The 18,956-nt window shown below is 38.5% G+C and overlaps 1 protein-coding gene across 2 annotated transcripts in view; it reads right to left on the bottom strand.

The window, feature by feature from the left end:
- The window catches only part of arhgap27l (Rho GTPase activating protein 27, like), a 40,133-nt gene extending 37,451 nt beyond the window's left edge, over positions 1-2,682 (bottom strand). For both annotated transcript variants that reach the window (XM_072675184.1, XM_072675185.1), the window contains exon 1: positions 2,369-2,682. The gene's annotated coding sequence lies outside the window, so the exon portion shown is untranslated. The remainder of the gene's footprint in view (positions 1-2,368) is intronic.
- Positions 2,683-18,956: the final 16,274 nt, after the last annotated feature.

Below are 18,956 nucleotides of genomic sequence, written 5' to 3'. Positions count from 1 at the left end.
CACTGCTGGTTGAGATGCTGTAGATGTTATCAAACCTTCTTTTGGCAGAAAACTCAAAAACTAGGGGAACAATGTAAACCATATATATTTGTATAATGTCTAGATGATTAAGAGAAGCCTGTAGATGTTAATGAGGACACAAGAAGGAGATGGAAGGGGACGTCTATGGAATGTGAAGTGCCTTTGCATGGCTGGAGCAGCCTGCGGTGTTACGCTCTTGCTCCACACCCACCTCAGCAGCATACACTCAGGAATGCAGTACAAGCAATCATTGGCCGCTCTTTCAGTCCACACGCCACCACGTTTCACGGGAAACGAACTGAAACAGCCCACCGCCCAGACACCAACCCAACACATGCACATCAAAACAAGGCCAATATGCCAAAACACTCGTCAAAATGAAGACTGTTTAGTCTGCATAAATCAAGAGCCATCAAAACAAAAGGGTGTTAAATTTGGTTCTTTTAAAAAAACTAAAATCTAGAAAAAAAAAAAAACGTTCAGCAGGGGAGCACACTTTGGTGATTTCTTCTGTGGTTTCTTTCGCAGTCTTTAACTAAGATTAGTAGGTGTGGTTAGACAAGGAATTCACCAAATTCCGCTGAACTTAAGCCCCCAGAACCGCAAGACTACCTCTTCACCTTCTGTTTTTAAAAAAAAGTACGCTGCTGATACCGACCATAAAGGTGTTCATAGACCAGTATGACAAACATGTGACATCATAACAACACTGACATTTCAAAATCCCTGCTATCATAAAAACAACCCCTCTGACAGTCATGTGGAATGCATGCTTTGAAGATGTTTCCACAAACAGCCAGGTAGATCATCTTCTAACTTCACTAATCCAGAAAAATGGGAACATTTACAGCAGCCACAACAACAACAACTACTACTACAGCTACAACAATGTTCAGAACACAAATTAGGAAACTGTCAAACTGTCAAAAGCTTTTTATTTTTATATATTAGATTTTTTTTAGATTTAAATGTTCAGCGCAGTGGACATTTACTAGAGCAGTACCAATAGGATGTATAATATAGTATTGAATTGCAAAAATAGAATCATTGGGACATCAGGCACATAAGGCCTAAATGCTATGAAGCACTCCTTTTTCCAAATATTGTACTTTTGTCCACATACTAAAATAAGATACATTTTTGAGCACCTCTTATTTTTTCAGTATTGGTAAAAAAAAAAAGGGTCAAATTGAGACACTGTGTTATCGTATCGAGTTGAATTCTGAATTTGTGAATCGCTACACCTTTAAAGTTCACATATAACATAACTTAACTTGAGATTCATGAGATTAAATGAGATTTCTTTGTATTATTCACACAACATGATGTTATAGCAAAACCAGATCTATCGTAACTACCCAGGAGAAGACAAAACAAATGGTTAACAGTAATAGTTGATAGTAATTGCTTAATACTGATTAATTATGAGTAATTTTAGATAAATATTAGTCCATGAAATATTCACAAAATGTTAAGGCTGTTTTTTTTAATCCCTTAACGCAGCAAGGCTTATTACACGCAAAGCTGTATTACTCAGTAACTACAGGGTCTTCTGTACAAACTGGTGAGGCTATTCTCTTGTAATTGTAGTTTGTAATAAGACTTTCGGCCCGTCGATGGGCCATAGGCTTTTTAAAGTTGTTTAAGAATGGAAAAGAATGGATTTGAAGATTCTGGTAGAACTGTAACATATGCTGTGCCATGATGTCCCAGGTTAAACAATGAGCCGAACTGCAAACCGGTTTACTACAGAAACACTGATATGGCTGCAGCAATAATTAAAAAGGTGTCGTTTCAGTGTAGGCTTTAGATAAAGACTTCGAAGAGCATGAAAATGTGTTTCTGCTTGGTTCCTGCTCAAAACACCCAGAGCTATGATGATGTACTAAGTGCAGTAGCTGCTCCCACTTGTTGTGCTTTATCTACAAAGCTCCAGATCCTTTGAGCAAAGTTTGTGGCTTGCAAGCGTCAGCTTTTCTCATGAACTGGTGCTGGTAGAGGGCGAAGAGCCTTTCAAAGGTCTAAAGAAGCTTCCCTTAGTTCTTCTTTATGGAGGCAAAAGTGGTTCTTCCCAGGCATTGCTCAAAGAATCCTCTGAAGGATCTTCATTTTTAAGAGTGCACTGCAGGAGGAACATCTGTCCGCCTGCTAAACCACTCAACGCTAGAGTAGAGAGGAAAGGTCTTTTTTCAGCTTGTCAGCAATTCAAGTAAACTAAAGCTGAAAAACAACCCAAAAACATCTTGAGGGACTCGGAGCTGCGGGGATACTAATGACAAATCACACAAAACTACAGAACAGAAACAAAAAAGAGGAAGTTTGGGTGAAAATAAAAAAAAAAGCTTACCTGGTGGAAGAGGAATGCAGCACCATCCTAACTAGATGTCTCTCATGTGCTGTCGCTCCCTCACTTTCTTCCTCAATCTCTCTTTTCAGCAATTCCAGGGAATACCACACATGTGTAGCCCGTCCTTTTCTCTTCTCTTTCACACTATGTCTTTTTATGGCTTTTCCCACCTTCGCTTTAGCTCCACAGCGTTGTCTGTCCACCTGGGGCTCAAAGTTCCAGTGCTGGCAGAAGCAGCACAGGGCCAGTGTGAAAGCGTATATGCAAGTATGAGAGTGTGTGTGTGTGTGTGTGTGTGTGCGCACTGGAGCTTTGTGCCGGTTTCAGCTTGCTTGCCTCCTCTGTCTGCACTCATTTCCTGTTCCAGAACACACATGAGAGAGAGAAAGAGAGAGAGAGAGAGAGAGAGAGAGAGAGAGAGAGAGAGAGAGAGAGAGAGAGAGAGAGACTGAGGCTGGTAGTATTGTCAAAGCTTTGAGAACTGTGTATTTCTACCTAAGCTGTGCTTTAAAGAAGAGATCAACAGGTATGTTAGTAGATCTGTTTTAGCAGTTCTGAAGATGTTTGTTCCTACAGCAGGTTTACGGCTTCAGTTTACTGTAAATATCATAAAAAAGTTATAAACAAAGAGGTGTTTGCAATGCAAAAAGTGGTGCCAAGCAACGCTCACTTTTGCTATGAGAACATTACCAGCTTTACTCAGAACAGGAAATCCATCCTAACCAGAGAAAACACAATGGCCACACGTTTATGAAGGAAACTTGGCATTGATCTGGCAATACCCATGAATTGTTTTGGGCTGGGTGATGCATTATCCTCCCGTCTAAACATGTGACTGGCAGGTTAGTCATGCACTGATTATATATATAATAAACAGTGCATGACTAACCTGATATATATATATATACACGTATGTGGACACCCCTTCTAATCATAGGAATAGAATAGGACATTAACTTATTGGCACCGTGCTGCCTCCTAATGCCAAGTGTGGGCTAGAGGGGTATAAAGCCCCCCAGCATTGAGCTCTTGAATGATGGGTGGTGCTCCATCCAATACTTCTGGGATGAGCTGGGAAGTTGAAGATAAGGTGGGGTGGTGATCATCAGGTGATCATCATTCAACATCCTGACCTCACTAATGCTCTTGTTGCTGAATGCAATCAAATCCTCACAGCAGTGCTCCTCTAAAACTAGTAGATAGTAGAGACAGTTACTTCAACAACAAAAAAGGATATATTTTTTAGTGCCCTTGATTTCGGAAGAAACGATGAATGAGCAGGTGTCCCAGTAATTCTGTCCATATAGTATCAGTAAAGTACCAGTAAAGCACATTTTTGTCATCCTACTTGTGCAATAAGTTTAAGGCAGCAAAACCGTACAACAACCTTTTATCTTTTTATATCCCAGCCTAGAAAACTGGGGTGAAAGCGCGCGGTCCACCAAGCTACAGCACCCCTGAAGCAGAGAGAGTTAAGGGCCTTGTTTAAAGGACATAGGTATTGAAGTTAATATGCATTACTATGCATTAGATGGTAAATTCAGTCTGCTTGGCTTTGATTAGCTATGAGCTTAATGTTGCGTGTTGTGGGTTGTGGGTTTGATCCTTGCTCCATTTTCGGTTTGAGGAATGTGGTGTGTTCTCCCTGTGTCCACTTGGGTTTCTTCTCACCTTACAAAGACAGACATGGGAGTTGAATTGTCAATGTTAAATTGTCCCTAGGTGTGAATACATGGGCGTGTCCTGTCCATGGCGGTATTCCACCTTGCACTCAACAATTCCTGATCAGGATGAAGATGTATGTGAAGATAGATGGATACATTTTTGTCAGTGTTTTGTAACATTGGGATATTGATTATCCAATTCTCCAACCAATAGCTGACTACACGCTTCAGTGAGGTGGGCTACGTGGGCTACGTTGATGAAGATAATGTCGGCTGATTATTGTATTTAGTAAGAAAAGACACTTCATAGTTTAAGCAAAAGACAAAGCACATTAATTACTGCCAGATCTCAGCATAATTAGATGCTCCCTCCCTGTCTAAGGACTGACGCTTCTATCACTGTCAGCTACTGAACCTTTAACCAATGCCAAGAGTCCCCATGTGCTTTCTAATAATAGCCCACTGGTGGTTGAATCACGCCCATTCGGGCTCCAGTGGCTTTTCCTCTCCCTGCAGTTGCACAAACTCTGCAGTGATTCCTCTGCGGCTCAAGAAAACTGGAATTGGACGGGATCGAGGTGGCCTCCTATAGAGGCCGAACTCAGAGGAGGAGTGTCTTTACCACTAAACCCATAGAATGGGTGAGGGCCAAAAAAACACACTCCACCCGCGCTGCCAGAGTCAGGAATGTGTTGACAGGGTGGAGTGAAAGAAAATGTGCCGCTCCAAATGGACTCTGTACTCCCTGTGTTTGGTTGGCTTTTGGTCGGAGTGTGTTGCATCTCGTTGAGGGAAAACAAGTGGAAATGTTGTTCTGGCTGAGAGCAGCACTGTGGATTTCCATTCAAAGTTCTGAACACACCAGATCAGTTTGTGATTTGTTCAGGTAGTAAAAGGCTATAGGGGTTAAAATAAATAAGGGTGAGTAAATGCTTCCTGGTTTGCCTGGTTAGAACATTTAGGAAGTGCCTTGAATTGGAGTGGGACCTTTTTATCATGGGGAAGTTCTTTAAAACAGGTTCTTCACTTTCGCACATCTCATATACAGAGTGCCTTTGAGGAACCATTCATTGGAATAAGGTTCTTTTGGCAACCAAAAGTGATTCTTCCATGCCAGCGGTCGTTTCTGGTCTTATAGGGCCAATGTCCAGCACAGTCTGATGAGTCCCCTGCTCTAAACCTCCAACTGAACTAGATAATTAACTGATGAGTTTAATCACCAGGAAAGTCACAAACAGTGCTGGGTACTGGCCCTCCAGGACAGGAAAAGAGTGTGTTTTTATATGTTCTCATAGGTTAGGCAGAAACTGACAGGGAAACATTTAAAATCATTGAATGGATGTAAGGTATCTACACCTACCTCAATCATTGTTGAGGTATATTAGTTATTTGCAAAGCTGATGGCAAGCTGGGGTATAAGACCAGTTATTTGAGATCTTCTGTTATCATTGCTCTCCAACATCCACTCCAATCAGACATTGCCCCTAGTTATAGAGATATGGAGCCAGCTCCCCCACAAGCACTCCACTTTGTCAGTCCACTTTGAGCCATAGCTGAGAGTTGCGAGCCAAGGTGTATTGAAAACTCAAACTGTGGGAACTGGAATCTAGTTGGTTTTTGGTGTTTAGGAAACACTATCCACCGAACAATTTACAGTTTTAAAGTTGGTGGTTGCTATGGTGTTTTGGGTGTAGTGATTTGCTAGTTGGTTGTTATGGGGTTGATAAGTGCTTGTTAGGGTGTTACTTAGTGGTTGCTATGGTGTCTCAGGTGGATACCAGGGTATTGCCAAGTGATTGCTGATGTACTCCAAATGGTTGATCATTGGTCGACTCCTCAGTTGAGAATTTATCCAGTTGCAAAGGTGTAGCATTAATTCTAGAGGTGGCTACAGTTGCTGTCACTCTTAGTATAGGCATATAAAACTAGTCTGTAGTTGTATGGGAATAAATGCTTAGGGAATCTAACACCCAACCCGAGTTAGGAATGAAGACTAGACTGGCTCAAGAAGGAGCCAACAGCTGATGCCTCAAGCTTTTAAATATAAAGGTTTGTGAATGATTCTCAACTTGGACATGCAATCCAATTTGGCGTAGAACCACAAAAAATTGCAAAAATGAGTCTTCAGAGAAACGTTTACTGAAAGGGTTTCCTCTTCTCAAGGAATTCCTTTCTTTCTTTCTTTTTGGCGTCTTAGTTTGAGGAGTATCACTGAACACCTGAGAAAGCTCAGGAAGGGTACAACACCTGAGTATAACTGACTGACTTGACTGCCTGTCCTTCTCCATCTCTCTTTCTCTTCATCCCCTGGAAGGAAGCTGCCTCCTTCCTGTCCACTGAGGGCAGCCACAGAGCTCTTCCCCTGCTCTGGCTATCTCATTTCCTGACCAGGATTCACACATCCTCACCCGGAGCTCTCTCTCTAGTGAAGGCCAGTGCTTTCGTGTGTATGGATTCAAATTTGAAAATAAATAATTTTTTTCAACATCAGCTGGTCTTCACATTTTGTAAGATTTTCATGACGAATGAACCAAGGGAAACAGTCTAATGTGTCTTTGAAACCAATTGTGTTACTTTAGATTAAAATTAAAAAGAATATTTTTTTATAATAAAGTTACCATTTTGGAGATGCAGAGTTCCTATTTCTAGACATAAGTATCTGTGTTGCATTAGTTTGACAGTCAACCTCCAATGAATTTGACTTGAACATGCCTGTGAAATAGTTTTAAACGTCTTTAAAATGCAGGCTTTATAGTATAAAGTGAAATGTTTCTGAGAATGCTGAGACCCCTACATGGGATATAAGCCATTACATTAAAACTACCTGCCTAATTTTGTGTAGATCCCCCTTACGTTAGCAACACCAATATCTTGGAAGCAGATCATTTAAGTCCTGAAAGTTGTGAGGCTATATATATATATATATATATATATGTAAATATAGGTGGTATATAGGTGGTAAAGTTTGTAGATCAGATCATGGTGGGCTTTGATCTTCCAACCTTGTGACTGTAGAATAATATATAAATATTCTTATGCAAAAAATATGAGTTTAGGCACCCCTGGTCAAATTACACATAGATGTAACACATAGATCTTGTTATATCCTTTACAGGGACAAACTGCCACTATTTAAGTACTATTTAGCAGCTTAATTTAACATAATGCCAATGCAAAGAAGAGTCTGCCAAATGAAAAACATGCCAAATAAATAAATAAATATGTTGGTGGGTTCTTGGTTAAAAAACTTCGCAACCATAACGCCCTTACACATTGGACAGCAGGCCTTCATTTGAGTAGGTTGCCATGAAATCAACTTATAAAATGTATAATTTCCCTCGAGATTGCTTAAACAAGGCATTAAAAAATACTTTGACTGTCAACACAGCAGTTTGGAAAATCCACAGGTTGGTAGTCAAATGTTACTATAATATATAAGAACTACTTTATCTACTTTATCTACTTTATCTACTATTAAATAACACACTTTTCAACCGTTTTTTTCAAACTCAGGCACCGCCTACTTTTTGGAGAACGGCGAAGGCGAGTGGCTACAGGCGAAAATGATTGACGGGTGTCCCGCTCCGCCTCCTGGTGTTCTAGCCTGCAGCGTTGTTATATAGGTATGCTCTGTGGGTCTGCTCGGTCCATTTGCAGCTTAAGGAACACTGCTGACCCCTATCGGTGGCGACGTTAAATGGCATACATTGATCTTGGCGTTACGTTCAGAAAGTAATTAATGAATTTAATGGATCCACTAATGGAGCTTTAAATTAAAACCTGGCTTACTTTAATTGGCCCTGTGTGCACGTGTGTATGAAACTCCATAAGACCCATATACTGAACTGCGTAGCCAGCCTTTCTTTGCTTATGTGTATTGATTTTTGAAGAGCAACACCACCCATGTCCGAAGTCCAAACGTCCATCATGGTCAGTAAAGTTCATCTAAAAAGAAATGTGCTTCACGGGATCCTTTTAGTAATATCATAGAAGAACCATGTTTGTAACAGAGATGGTGTGGGTGTGAAGAACCTTTATAGACACACATATTAAACATGGTTCTTTAATCAACCAAAAGTGCTTTTCCATGGCATCACTCAAAACTCAGAACCTTATGAAAAACCTTTATTTATAAGAGGCTAGGCTCAATCATGTCTACTTTGCAGATAAATCCCAACATTTTTGCCAGCCTAAAGATTGAGAGTGTAGGTTAATGTCCAGCGTATAAAAGGTCATTAAGGTCCATTCGTCCATGAAAAATTGCGAGTACGTGTAGCTGCCTTTCGTTATAAAGGCCTGACGTAAGACTGAATATACGTCACATTGTTTAGGACTTAAGCTTCATACGCTGGTCAGTCCAGTCAAAAGGGAAAACCCCTTCACTTTCAAGATCCAGGCCCCCACGACATCAGGCCAATCAGTCCTAGTAATGATGAGGCAAGACTTAGCTCCACGTCGTCATAAATGTCTCGACGATGACTAAATGTTTATACTGTCACACTGTAACATTTAACTGCATTGTTTATGTAGTGAGTTACGTTACATCACCCATTTAGTCGAAAGTGAAAACGTCGCACTTTCACTATCTAGCCACACACTGTAACAACACATGCTCACCTTATCACCTTCGAATTCTTCAATGATGATTCAACACATGCATGGGAATGCACGGCTAAGGTGAGTTGTTTATGTGAGTTACATTACGTCATCATACTCGAAAGTGTAACACAACCGTAGCCACCGTGAAGTCATCTTCATTTCGTCATTAGGGTCATAGATCAACTACTACTAAATACACAATTACACCAGTAATTAGAACAACACTGCCCAAAATGACTCCTGAACAGGCTGAAAAATCAGGACCAGGTCAAGGTCAAGGTAGGGCAGCTGGTTGAACTGCGTGAGCAGCTTAGCTCTTGACCAGCAGACAAGCATAACATATGGTTTCATTATATTTCGATGGGTTAGCTGGTCCAGTATTACCAAGCTTGTTGACCAGCATGACCACCAAGATCATCATAATCGAACAGGTCCACCAGTATAACCAACTTGACCAAACAGGTTATCAAGCTGGTCATACTGTTTGACTAGTACTGGTGGACTAGTGTGATCATGCTGTCCATGCTGGTCAACAAGCTTGGTAATACTGCTGACAGACCAGCTAAACCATCGAGCCCAAATAAGTAATATAAGTAATAGTAAATAATAATTAAAATTATAATTTTATTTTAAATGCGTTTAATGCGTTTCAAAAATATTTGAATACACACATCGTCAAGTCAGAGTTTACACACACACACACACACACACGTTAAGAGAATTCTAATTCACTCGAATTTCATCACTGCTTTTGCTGTTTGTCTAGCATCTTTCACTTGCGTTTGAAAGTGGAAAGTGCAGTGGGCTGTAAAAGCCGGGGGAAGTTCTTACATCCACACACTTTCTTAGCACAACAAACACACACAAATAAATGCTTAGCCTATACACAGCAGGACACACAACGAGAAACACAGGCAGCTTAACTCACTATTATCATTTTTGCACGTCGCTTCCTTGTGATTCAAGACTGTTTGTCAGTCAGTAATTCAGAATGTCCTGAATTATTACAATGATGTCATTTCATCATTATGCTATCATGTGACAGTGATGTAGGTAGACACGTTATGCATATTGCATATTCAGTTTTAGACACCCAGCTCAACACGCACCAATTAACATGCTTTTAGACCTTCTTTCATTTTCTCATCCCAGAATTTCCGACTCCATCAGGGACGGGGTTCCCGGTGGGTAGCGGCATGCAAATCACACAGCTTCTTCTGGCCTTTTAGTCTTATATAGTCCTTGCCACGAGCTCACTTCTGTATTTCTCGACCTTGGTGAGAAGAGCAGACATGGCCAGTGTGGGCTATTTGCTGGGCCTCGTTTTGCTAAACCCTTATGTATTTGCATGCGCAAAATGCACTGAGGAAAGGATGCACAATCAAATGTCTGAAATCGTCCAGAAACTCTGTGGGCTGGTAAGATCTGTCAGAACAACTAAGAACATTAACAGATTCGTTCTGAGCGTGACCAGGTTTAGTGTCATTTAATATCAGCGTGGAGAAGCGTGACAATTCATACTGGTTCATTTATATTGGTGTATTTGGTTAACAGGCTGGGTCCTTTCACAGCCCAATACATTTAAACCTTTAACGCATTAATACACTTTTCGTTGCAATTCAATGTATAATAGGCAATATAAATGTATGTATGTGTGTACTGCAATAATACATTGTGATGTTGATCTTGTTCCAGGGGGAACTGAACCCAAGGAAGTGCTTGAGCGAAGCGGAGAGCTTGAAGGTGATCATACCCAAGACCCCCAGCGAGGTAGGTGGGGCAGAAAAGGAAAACCCCCTGCCACGTGCGCGACATTTCCTGTGGAATTAACTTTTAATATATATTCTATCAGTGTAAAATACTGTATGTCAGTTGTCCCTCTCTTTCGGTGCCATTACTACTGAAGTGCGTTTCCATGCGTGTCCGTTATGGTGAAATCATAACGATGTTAATGCGCGCGGTGGCTAAAACGTTTAATGCTCCGGTTGTGGTCGTAATTTCAGTTTTTCCTAGGGTTGGTGCTGTAAGCTTGTCCGGGCAAACGAAACAGCTCAAAGGCAGGCACATTTGTCGTTTTTACGTTAAACATGTAACGGTTGCTAAAGTAAACTTTACACGTAAATCTATGTAATACGTATAGATTCTTACAAGGGTTCAAGAAACCAAGAAACCAAGAAATGCTCTGAAATAACAAAATAATACATGTCATGTAGACTTCAATTAAATACGTTTTTGCGTGACAGCCACGGTAAACACCGGTCAGCCATAATATTAGTACCACTGATAGATGAAGTGAAAACATTAATTATCTTCATCTACAGTGGCATCTAGGGTTGTTAGGTATTAGACAGCAAGTGATCCATGGAGGCCGCATCTCACAACTTACAGGACTTAAAGGATCTGATGCTATGGATCTGATGTATATATATATATATATATATATATATATATATATATATATATATATATATATATATACAAATATTATATATAATATGTACATAATACAGCATATATGAAAAAAAAGCAATATTACTACACGTGCTTATAACTTATAATGCAAAATACTATTACAATTATGAAATTTACATATTCACATAATAAATGGCATCAAAGAAATACAACGTACTCCATTAATACACTTCGTATATATACTATTGGCCTTTAAGAAAGCAATTGTGCTGATGCAGCACTTTTTTTTATTTGAAACCACATTAAATTGTGGGAAAGAAAAGTGCCGTAGATGTGTAGATATATAACATCATAATTTGCCTAAAAAATTCCAAAAATAGGAGAGAAATACTCTTACTTTTACTTTAAGCTTATTTTGTTGCGAAGACTGGAAGCTTGGTCCATGCTATTCCTCTTGTTTTGGTCAGTCCATTCTGGCACAGGTTGTTATATCTCCAGTGATTCCCTATCACCATCTTCTACCATTCAACTACTTCGCCAGTCACGCCAGTTTGATTCACTCATGCATGTCCTTGTTCTTGTGTTTCCGTGGGCAGACGAATCGGACGTTGGAGATGAAAACCCTCTTTCGATTCGCTTCCGAGCTCTTCCAGAAAAACTCAAACGCCGCCAGATGGAAACGTCAGGAGCTACAGCATTTGCAAGACCTACTGGGCCAGCAGAGCCAATGTGTAAGTCCACCACATAAACCAGCTAGTTTAGGATATCCCAGCATCTGATTTATAAACACGGGGTTCACTCTATTCTGTACGTCTCCTTTAGTTCCAGGCTGCTGCTGCTGCTGCTGGTGGTGGTGAGGAGGTGGAGAAGTGGAGAACTTTCTGGACCACGTTGGACCAATTTCTGGAAGAGAAGGTAAAAATTTCTCTAGGACGCCCTGATACAGTATGATAGCAACTGAAGGACCCCTGAATAGTAAATAGTAATTCACTGGCTGTTGTTCACGCTGTTGACCTTTTTTATTCGTTTGCTCTCTGCAGGATTTCAGTGAATGCGCATGGGAGAGCGTGCGCCACGTCATTCTGACAGTCATGCGCAGAATGTGTGTATCCACCAAATCAAGAAGACAACCAAGACATATCAAATGCAAATGCAAACGCTGACTACATTCTTGTGTCTGATTTATACGATTATAAATAGTAATGGCTTACCTTCAATGTTTTGATGTGTCTTATAAGTATGTTATGCAGTAATTCACTCAGATTGTGCTGATAATCATGATCATGTGTTTTTCTACTATTTAATTTTGCTGCATAATGCTACTTATTTAGGAATGATTTAATAGTGATGTAAATGTGATCAGAAATAAATATGTCCACAAATGAGTGTGTTCAGCAATAATATATAGCAATAACAATATACAAAAACAACATCAATAATGATAATAAAAATAATGATAATATCATATTAGAGCAATTCAATGGGATCATTCATCATGAAATGTAGATGCAATGTAACCACTGACAGATTTAAATGATGTATTATTTATATTTTATTTATTGTTATATTTATACGGTTTTTACTTCTCCTCTAAAGTTTTTTAAAAGGAAGAAATCTTAGAGGGCAGTAAGTATGTCTACTCATGTCCGCACTATTTAAGGAACTACAGTAGATAGATATTTAAAAAAAAAATACACATATAAATGTGGAATTTTAAGTTTGGACATTTTGGTAAAGGATGGGCGGTCTGGAGAGATTGCCCACAATTGCAAATGAAAGAAATAAAAGGACCATGGTAAATTAAAATGTATTATTATATCCTGGAATGCACGCCTGCCGAAAACCCCACAAGTATCATCCAAAACATAAATGCACTGATTATGCAATGAAGAGTTAAAAAGGGCTTTTCCCAATAGTGCCAAAAAGTATGCACTGAAGAAAATAGCTCTAATGCGTATTGGCAGTTGTGCTGTATTTTAGTTTCCTTGTTTCCTTAGTTGTATGAGTAGTAGTAGTAATATCAGTGTTTTACTGAGGACATAAACACTTACTGCTCAGATAAGCAGCTTTATAATGAACATTTGCACAGGGAACATTTATGTGTGAATAGTCAAACTATGGCGGTCTTAGTGTACACTGAACACAGACACCAACCGTGCCAACACTGCATACCTCTCCTTATGTTCTCCTGGGAACATGCTTTCCTAGAGCTGCTGAACCAAAGCAGCTTCGAAAGAAGAAGATCAGACATTGTTTAAATAAAAAATGGATTTCAGTTGTAAATCCTGTTCTGGGAACACAAAAGGAGAAGTGCTGTGGGGGCTAAGCTCTGAAACGCTGAATTTAAGCCTGAATATTTTATTATCTGCTGATACTGCTAATAGTCCAGTCAGTCTTTCGTTCCTGGGGGTGGAAGGGACATGAGTTTTTAGCGAACCTAGCCACACTGCTCACTAAGAGAAGCGAAAGCGATGGGCTACTTCACTCCTCTGTGCCTCTTCTGCCTCTCCTCTCCTCGCTGCGCCTCACCAGGTAAGACCTACCAACAGGGGGTCAACTGGAAAGAGAAATACCTAATAATGTAGATGAACGTAATAAATATTGTACATTGAACTTGAATCGTTTAATTAGTTGCGGTTCAGATCCAGTGCTGCTTTTAGATATATAAGGAGGTACATTCGGGACGTGTGTTTACATACGTAGATTTTGGTCGAAACGAAACGCAGTTTCAGCAAGAAATGAAAATGAATCAGTAAAAGTCATTCAGGAAATTAATTCACCTAAAAAGTAAGTTATTTCAAATTCCATAAAAAGTCGGGACGTGTGTCTACACACGGTAAACAGAATCAGAAAAAGAATCAGACAAATCAGGAGTGAATAAAAGCCATACAGGTGGTCAAAACTAATTAAAAGTACACACATATATATATCCATATATTATAAAATGATATTATAAAATTACGTTTTGTTATAAAGGTTGCGTTATAAAAGGGTATGGTCCATAACTGGACACAAAGACGTGTCTACTTAAGTATTTTCATTGGAGTACATATTAAAGTTAATTTTCTGATCGTAACATTGGGATAAATCTTTTGTTTTATTGCGTCCAATGCGTTCTTCAAGTTTTCATGTCTTCCAGGCAAAATAGTGTGCTTGGGGTGGGGGAATAGGGGACACTAAATCGCTCATGGGCCCCAAATAGGCCTTTACATATGATTTCTTGTTTCTACGTTGCTAAAATAACGTCACAGATGAAGCAGCATCTGGAAAGTGATTAAAAAGAAGTGAAAAGTGGGATTTTTCCCAGTGAATTTTTCTACGAAAGAGCAAACCTGACATTCAATCGAAATACAAAGCTAGATGAACGTGACTCACAACTTTCGCTTTTCAATCTAACCTGGTTTAAATGCAGGTGCTCCACACTGAGCCATAAAGTGAACGAACACCTTGGACACCTGATCATTCTTCATTCTTTATTATTCCTGTTGACTCCAGTCGTATTTCTTTATTAGTTTGCTGTTTTTTGGTACTAAGAAATGGAAGCCATAAAAACCTGTTTTTTTCTGATGTTCTGCTGCTGGAACACAGTGAATGGATGCACGTGGATGAAGAGCAGTTTCCACGATTTAAGCAACAGGTCCATTGGGAATCTGAAGCAAGCGGTGAGTACGACACTATAAAAGAATACGACCTGTCTGCCATTGCTGCAGTCATTGCTACTTAGTGCATTGGAACACCTATAGGCAACGAACACCATGTTTTAGAGAATGACCTACAGTAGATTTGTTGCTTTTTGACGTGGATGGTGACATTTGTATTTAATTTGAATTTCAGTGCAGAGCTACCACGCATCATCATCACGCAAATCTTACTCTGGAGTTCCCAAACAAGCTCTATAACCAGGTCAATCAGCTACAGGTAAGGAAAGGGCTACAAGGAAGCACGTGTTTATTAGCCGTGTTCTTAAAGGTGCCCTGCTGTCAGAAACAACACGTCAAATCAACCTATTGTATTTGCTGGTATACTGATTGATAACGTAATATATAGGTATTTGATTTTAGAAATGATCTAATGTGACCATGTGTAATAGTATATGCTATTATAATATGTAATATATGTGGCAATATGCTATAACATATGCTATACTGGTGTAACAAGATGCTCCTGGTAAAGTGGGACAGAAAAATGTACCCCGTAAAAATCAGAATTTTGTAATAATTATAAATCATTTTTTTTGTTTAAAATAATATTTATTAAATATTATTACAATATAAATATTATTCAATATAATTATTAAATATACATTTAAATAATAGTGAGTTCAGTTTTTAATACGCTTAACATTTACATCAGAATGTTACGTCATTTTACGTACCTGATTTTGAAGAATCTTTAAACACTGAATCCCTGATATCGCAAAGATAACCTAAACAATAGCTTTGATTAGTAAAGCACAACTACATGAAGATACTGAGGATCATTATTTATGCCAATCCGCATGACTTCTTTCCAGGCCAAGGACCACATAGTGTTTATCCTGCGCACTCTGAAAAACGTGATGAGGCTCTATCATGGCAAATACGAGAAGGCAGACTGCGACCAACAGAAGCTGCAGACTTTCATTCTCGACATCCATCGTCAGATTGCGGAGCTGGAGAGATGTGTAAGTCACTACAGTCAAGGGATACAGTGGCAGATGGAAAGGGTCCCTCAAAGGATTCTAACTTTTATGGTTTCTTCTATAGGAAACAAAAATAGTCGTCAGTGAAGTGAACAAGAAGATCACGAAGAAGATGGAAATGCACTTCAAAAGTCTAATTTCCCACCTTAAACACACGGTGAGCATTCAAACAATGAACGTTGTACTAGATCAGTTCCAGACAGCCTGAAAATGGGTGCTCTGACTGATATCTTAATGAATTGAACCTTTAATAGCAAGTTAGCAAAACTACAATATGTTTGGTTTTATTATTAACATGACTAATTAAAAATATATGTTCCTGCATGTTTCTTAATTGAACATATTCAGTATTTACGTAACGTAGAAAAGTTACGTAAAATAGGCCACATTTAATGTTTTATCCTGCAATATTTAAAAATATTTAAAGTTCATTTCTTAGAAAAATAGAAATAAAAAAAATCATAATTCATAACGTCATAACTTTTCACTTTTTATAATTCGACTAATTCTTATTGTTATTATCGTTATAATAATAATAATAATAATAATAATAATAATAATATTGATGTTATTGCTGCACTCTAGGGCAATAGTATACATACTCGGTCCTGGAGGGCTCCAGGGTAGTGTAGTGTGATGATTTTCCCTCGTAAACACACTTGATTAAACGTATCTCTTGGGCACTCATAATAAGATATAATATCTCAAAATAGATATAATATCTATTCAATGCGACATGTTTCTACAACCTTTTATTATTGCAGGAGTATAGCGCGAATGGCTGGAAAGACGTGGCTGGAATGGTGCTTCAACATCTAAGCAGACTCGACATCCTGGCCACCAAGACTAAACAGGACCCCAGCCTTTAAAATAGATCTCTTACAACCTCTTAATTTCATGAAGGATCACAAGCTCTTCTTTGTAAAAAATGAAATTGTCTACGTCAGTTATTCAGCTTCTATTGTGATATTTATTGCAGACTAAATATTAGTTTTTATATTTTTATAAAGCATTTAGTTGTCTTTACGCGTATTAATATACGTTGCTATTTATTGCAGATGAATTAAGAATAATTAACTTATTTAAGATATTCAGATTGTATAAAATTATATGTTTTGTTTTTATTTTGTGTTTAAAATGATTTGGGATATGAGCTTACTTAAATTGTGTTATTTATGTAATGTAATGTAATATGTAATTTATGTAATTAATTTATGTATTTATTAGATTTATTTATTTTTCTATTCTCTGTTACATTCATATGGTTCTGAACTGTTTATGTGAAAATATAATAAATGCCTAAATTCTAATTTCTAGCAGTTTATGGTGCTATTTATTTGAATTATACATGTACATGAGACCACCACACCTACATTATTAAAAAATTTATTCACATGATTATTTGGGCCATACAACAGAAGAACCACTTTTGGTTCCTTAAAGAACCATGTTTGTAATGGAGATGTGTGAGAGTAAATTGTTTTTTCAGAGCTTTAAAATATTCTTAGTTCTCAAATAAGGTAAAATTGGGTTTTGGGTTGTTTACACAAAAACATGCCAACTTTGAGTTATGTAAACAATAATAAAATCAGTAAATTAGGCATCTTTAAATATATGTAGCAGATATTGGTAAGATTCCTGACCATCAAGTCCAACTGCAGTAGGACGTGCAGATGAGCGGCTTAATATCCCACCTCTCTTAGGAAGAACTCTACCTGGCAATAGTGACCTGCAACAACAGTGATCATCGGCCCTTCTTCCAAAGTGTCCCACCACACTTTATTACTCTAACTAACATCTCCAGACGTTCTGTATTAGCTGGATTAGTTTAAAAAAGGTCGTCTGATGAAAAAGTGAATACTGAAGAAAGGTGAATTTCCAGGAGGTCTGAGTAAACAACGACCTTTTTTTCAGTAGATCTTGATCTTGAATTCAGCAATCACGAAAGCCATAGAAGAACCATTTTGGGTCCCTGTGTTACTTGAGAGTTTGCAGTATGGACGCTTCAAAAGTTAGAATAACTTTAACATAGTAAGTGTAGATCATTCCTGGAACCTTCACGCCATGTAGTGGTTCCTCAAACTGTAAAAGGTTCATTCACGCCTACATGTCATTTACAAGTAAATATATAGTAAACACCCATCCGTCGGGGGTTTAATGATCCAACAGTGGCACCCTCCAAAGAACCCCGTTGGGACTTTTATTTTGAAGCATGTGTCAACTCGTCTCTGAGCTTTGTGGATAGAGTTGCAGCGCCATCTACTGGGCTTGTGGGTTTCGTGTGCAGTAAACATTTCCAAAATTTTTTTAAATTGCTAAAGAACTATCCATTGAGTTTTTAAGGGAACATTAATCGACTGTGTACACAATCATCAATGCTGCAATGTACCTTCCACATATTACTTTATACACAACTCTTACTGTCACTTAAAAATTGCTGATATTCTCACTGTGACTTTTCACTTATATATTTAGTATTGTTTACCATATTTTATATATATATATATATATATATATATATATATATATACAATGCACCTTGGCTGCAAGGTTTATCTTGGGGTAGCTTTAGGACACACATCTTAAACAAATATTTGTCAGTTGATGATCTGAAGACAATCATAATAACCTCTGCAACTGGTCCAACTGGTCCAACTGTTAACCGTTTCATTCAAGTGTTTTACGTAATGTATCAAAGCGTCACTGTGGCTTCTATGAAGGCCCAACAGGCTACAGCCTGAGAAAGACAAGCAATCACAGAACAAGCTCTGTATGTAATGTGAATTAACGTAAGCCCTCAAAATGCCTTTCTCCTATAACCCTTTCCAATCTGAGGCATTTCATTATAAACAGAAAATGATGGGGAATGTTCACATTAATAAAATAGTAGCCTACATCAATGCACTTATTACCAAAAGCAGAACTGAAAGACAAAATTGAGCTCATTCAGTTGATGTAATCGTACACAGTAATGCATTGCATAGGTAGTGCCTGGCAAACGGTCTAATGCTGTTCCAGTTGACAGCATGATCATAGTATTGACTTTAAAAGTTGGCTGACACATGTTTAATTGCGCACACACTGCTTGTATAATCTGTATAGAAAGCACTGTCAGAAGAAAGTGTCCGTGCCCAGTGCCAATCTTGCTTGTATCTCCACAATGGCAAGATCACCTTTACCTTTATCTTTACCTTCAGTAAAGGCCAATGTAACATATTTATTTAATTTCTAC

Source organism: Salminus brasiliensis, chromosome 3 (assembly GCF_030463535.1).
Source record: "Salminus brasiliensis chromosome 3, fSalBra1.hap2, whole genome shotgun sequence".
NCBI classification, from domain to species: domain Eukaryota; kingdom Metazoa; phylum Chordata; class Actinopteri; order Characiformes; family Bryconidae; genus Salminus; species Salminus brasiliensis.
The sequence above is the reverse complement of the archived record's forward strand: the minus strand, read 5'-3'. Positions and strand labels throughout refer to the sequence as shown.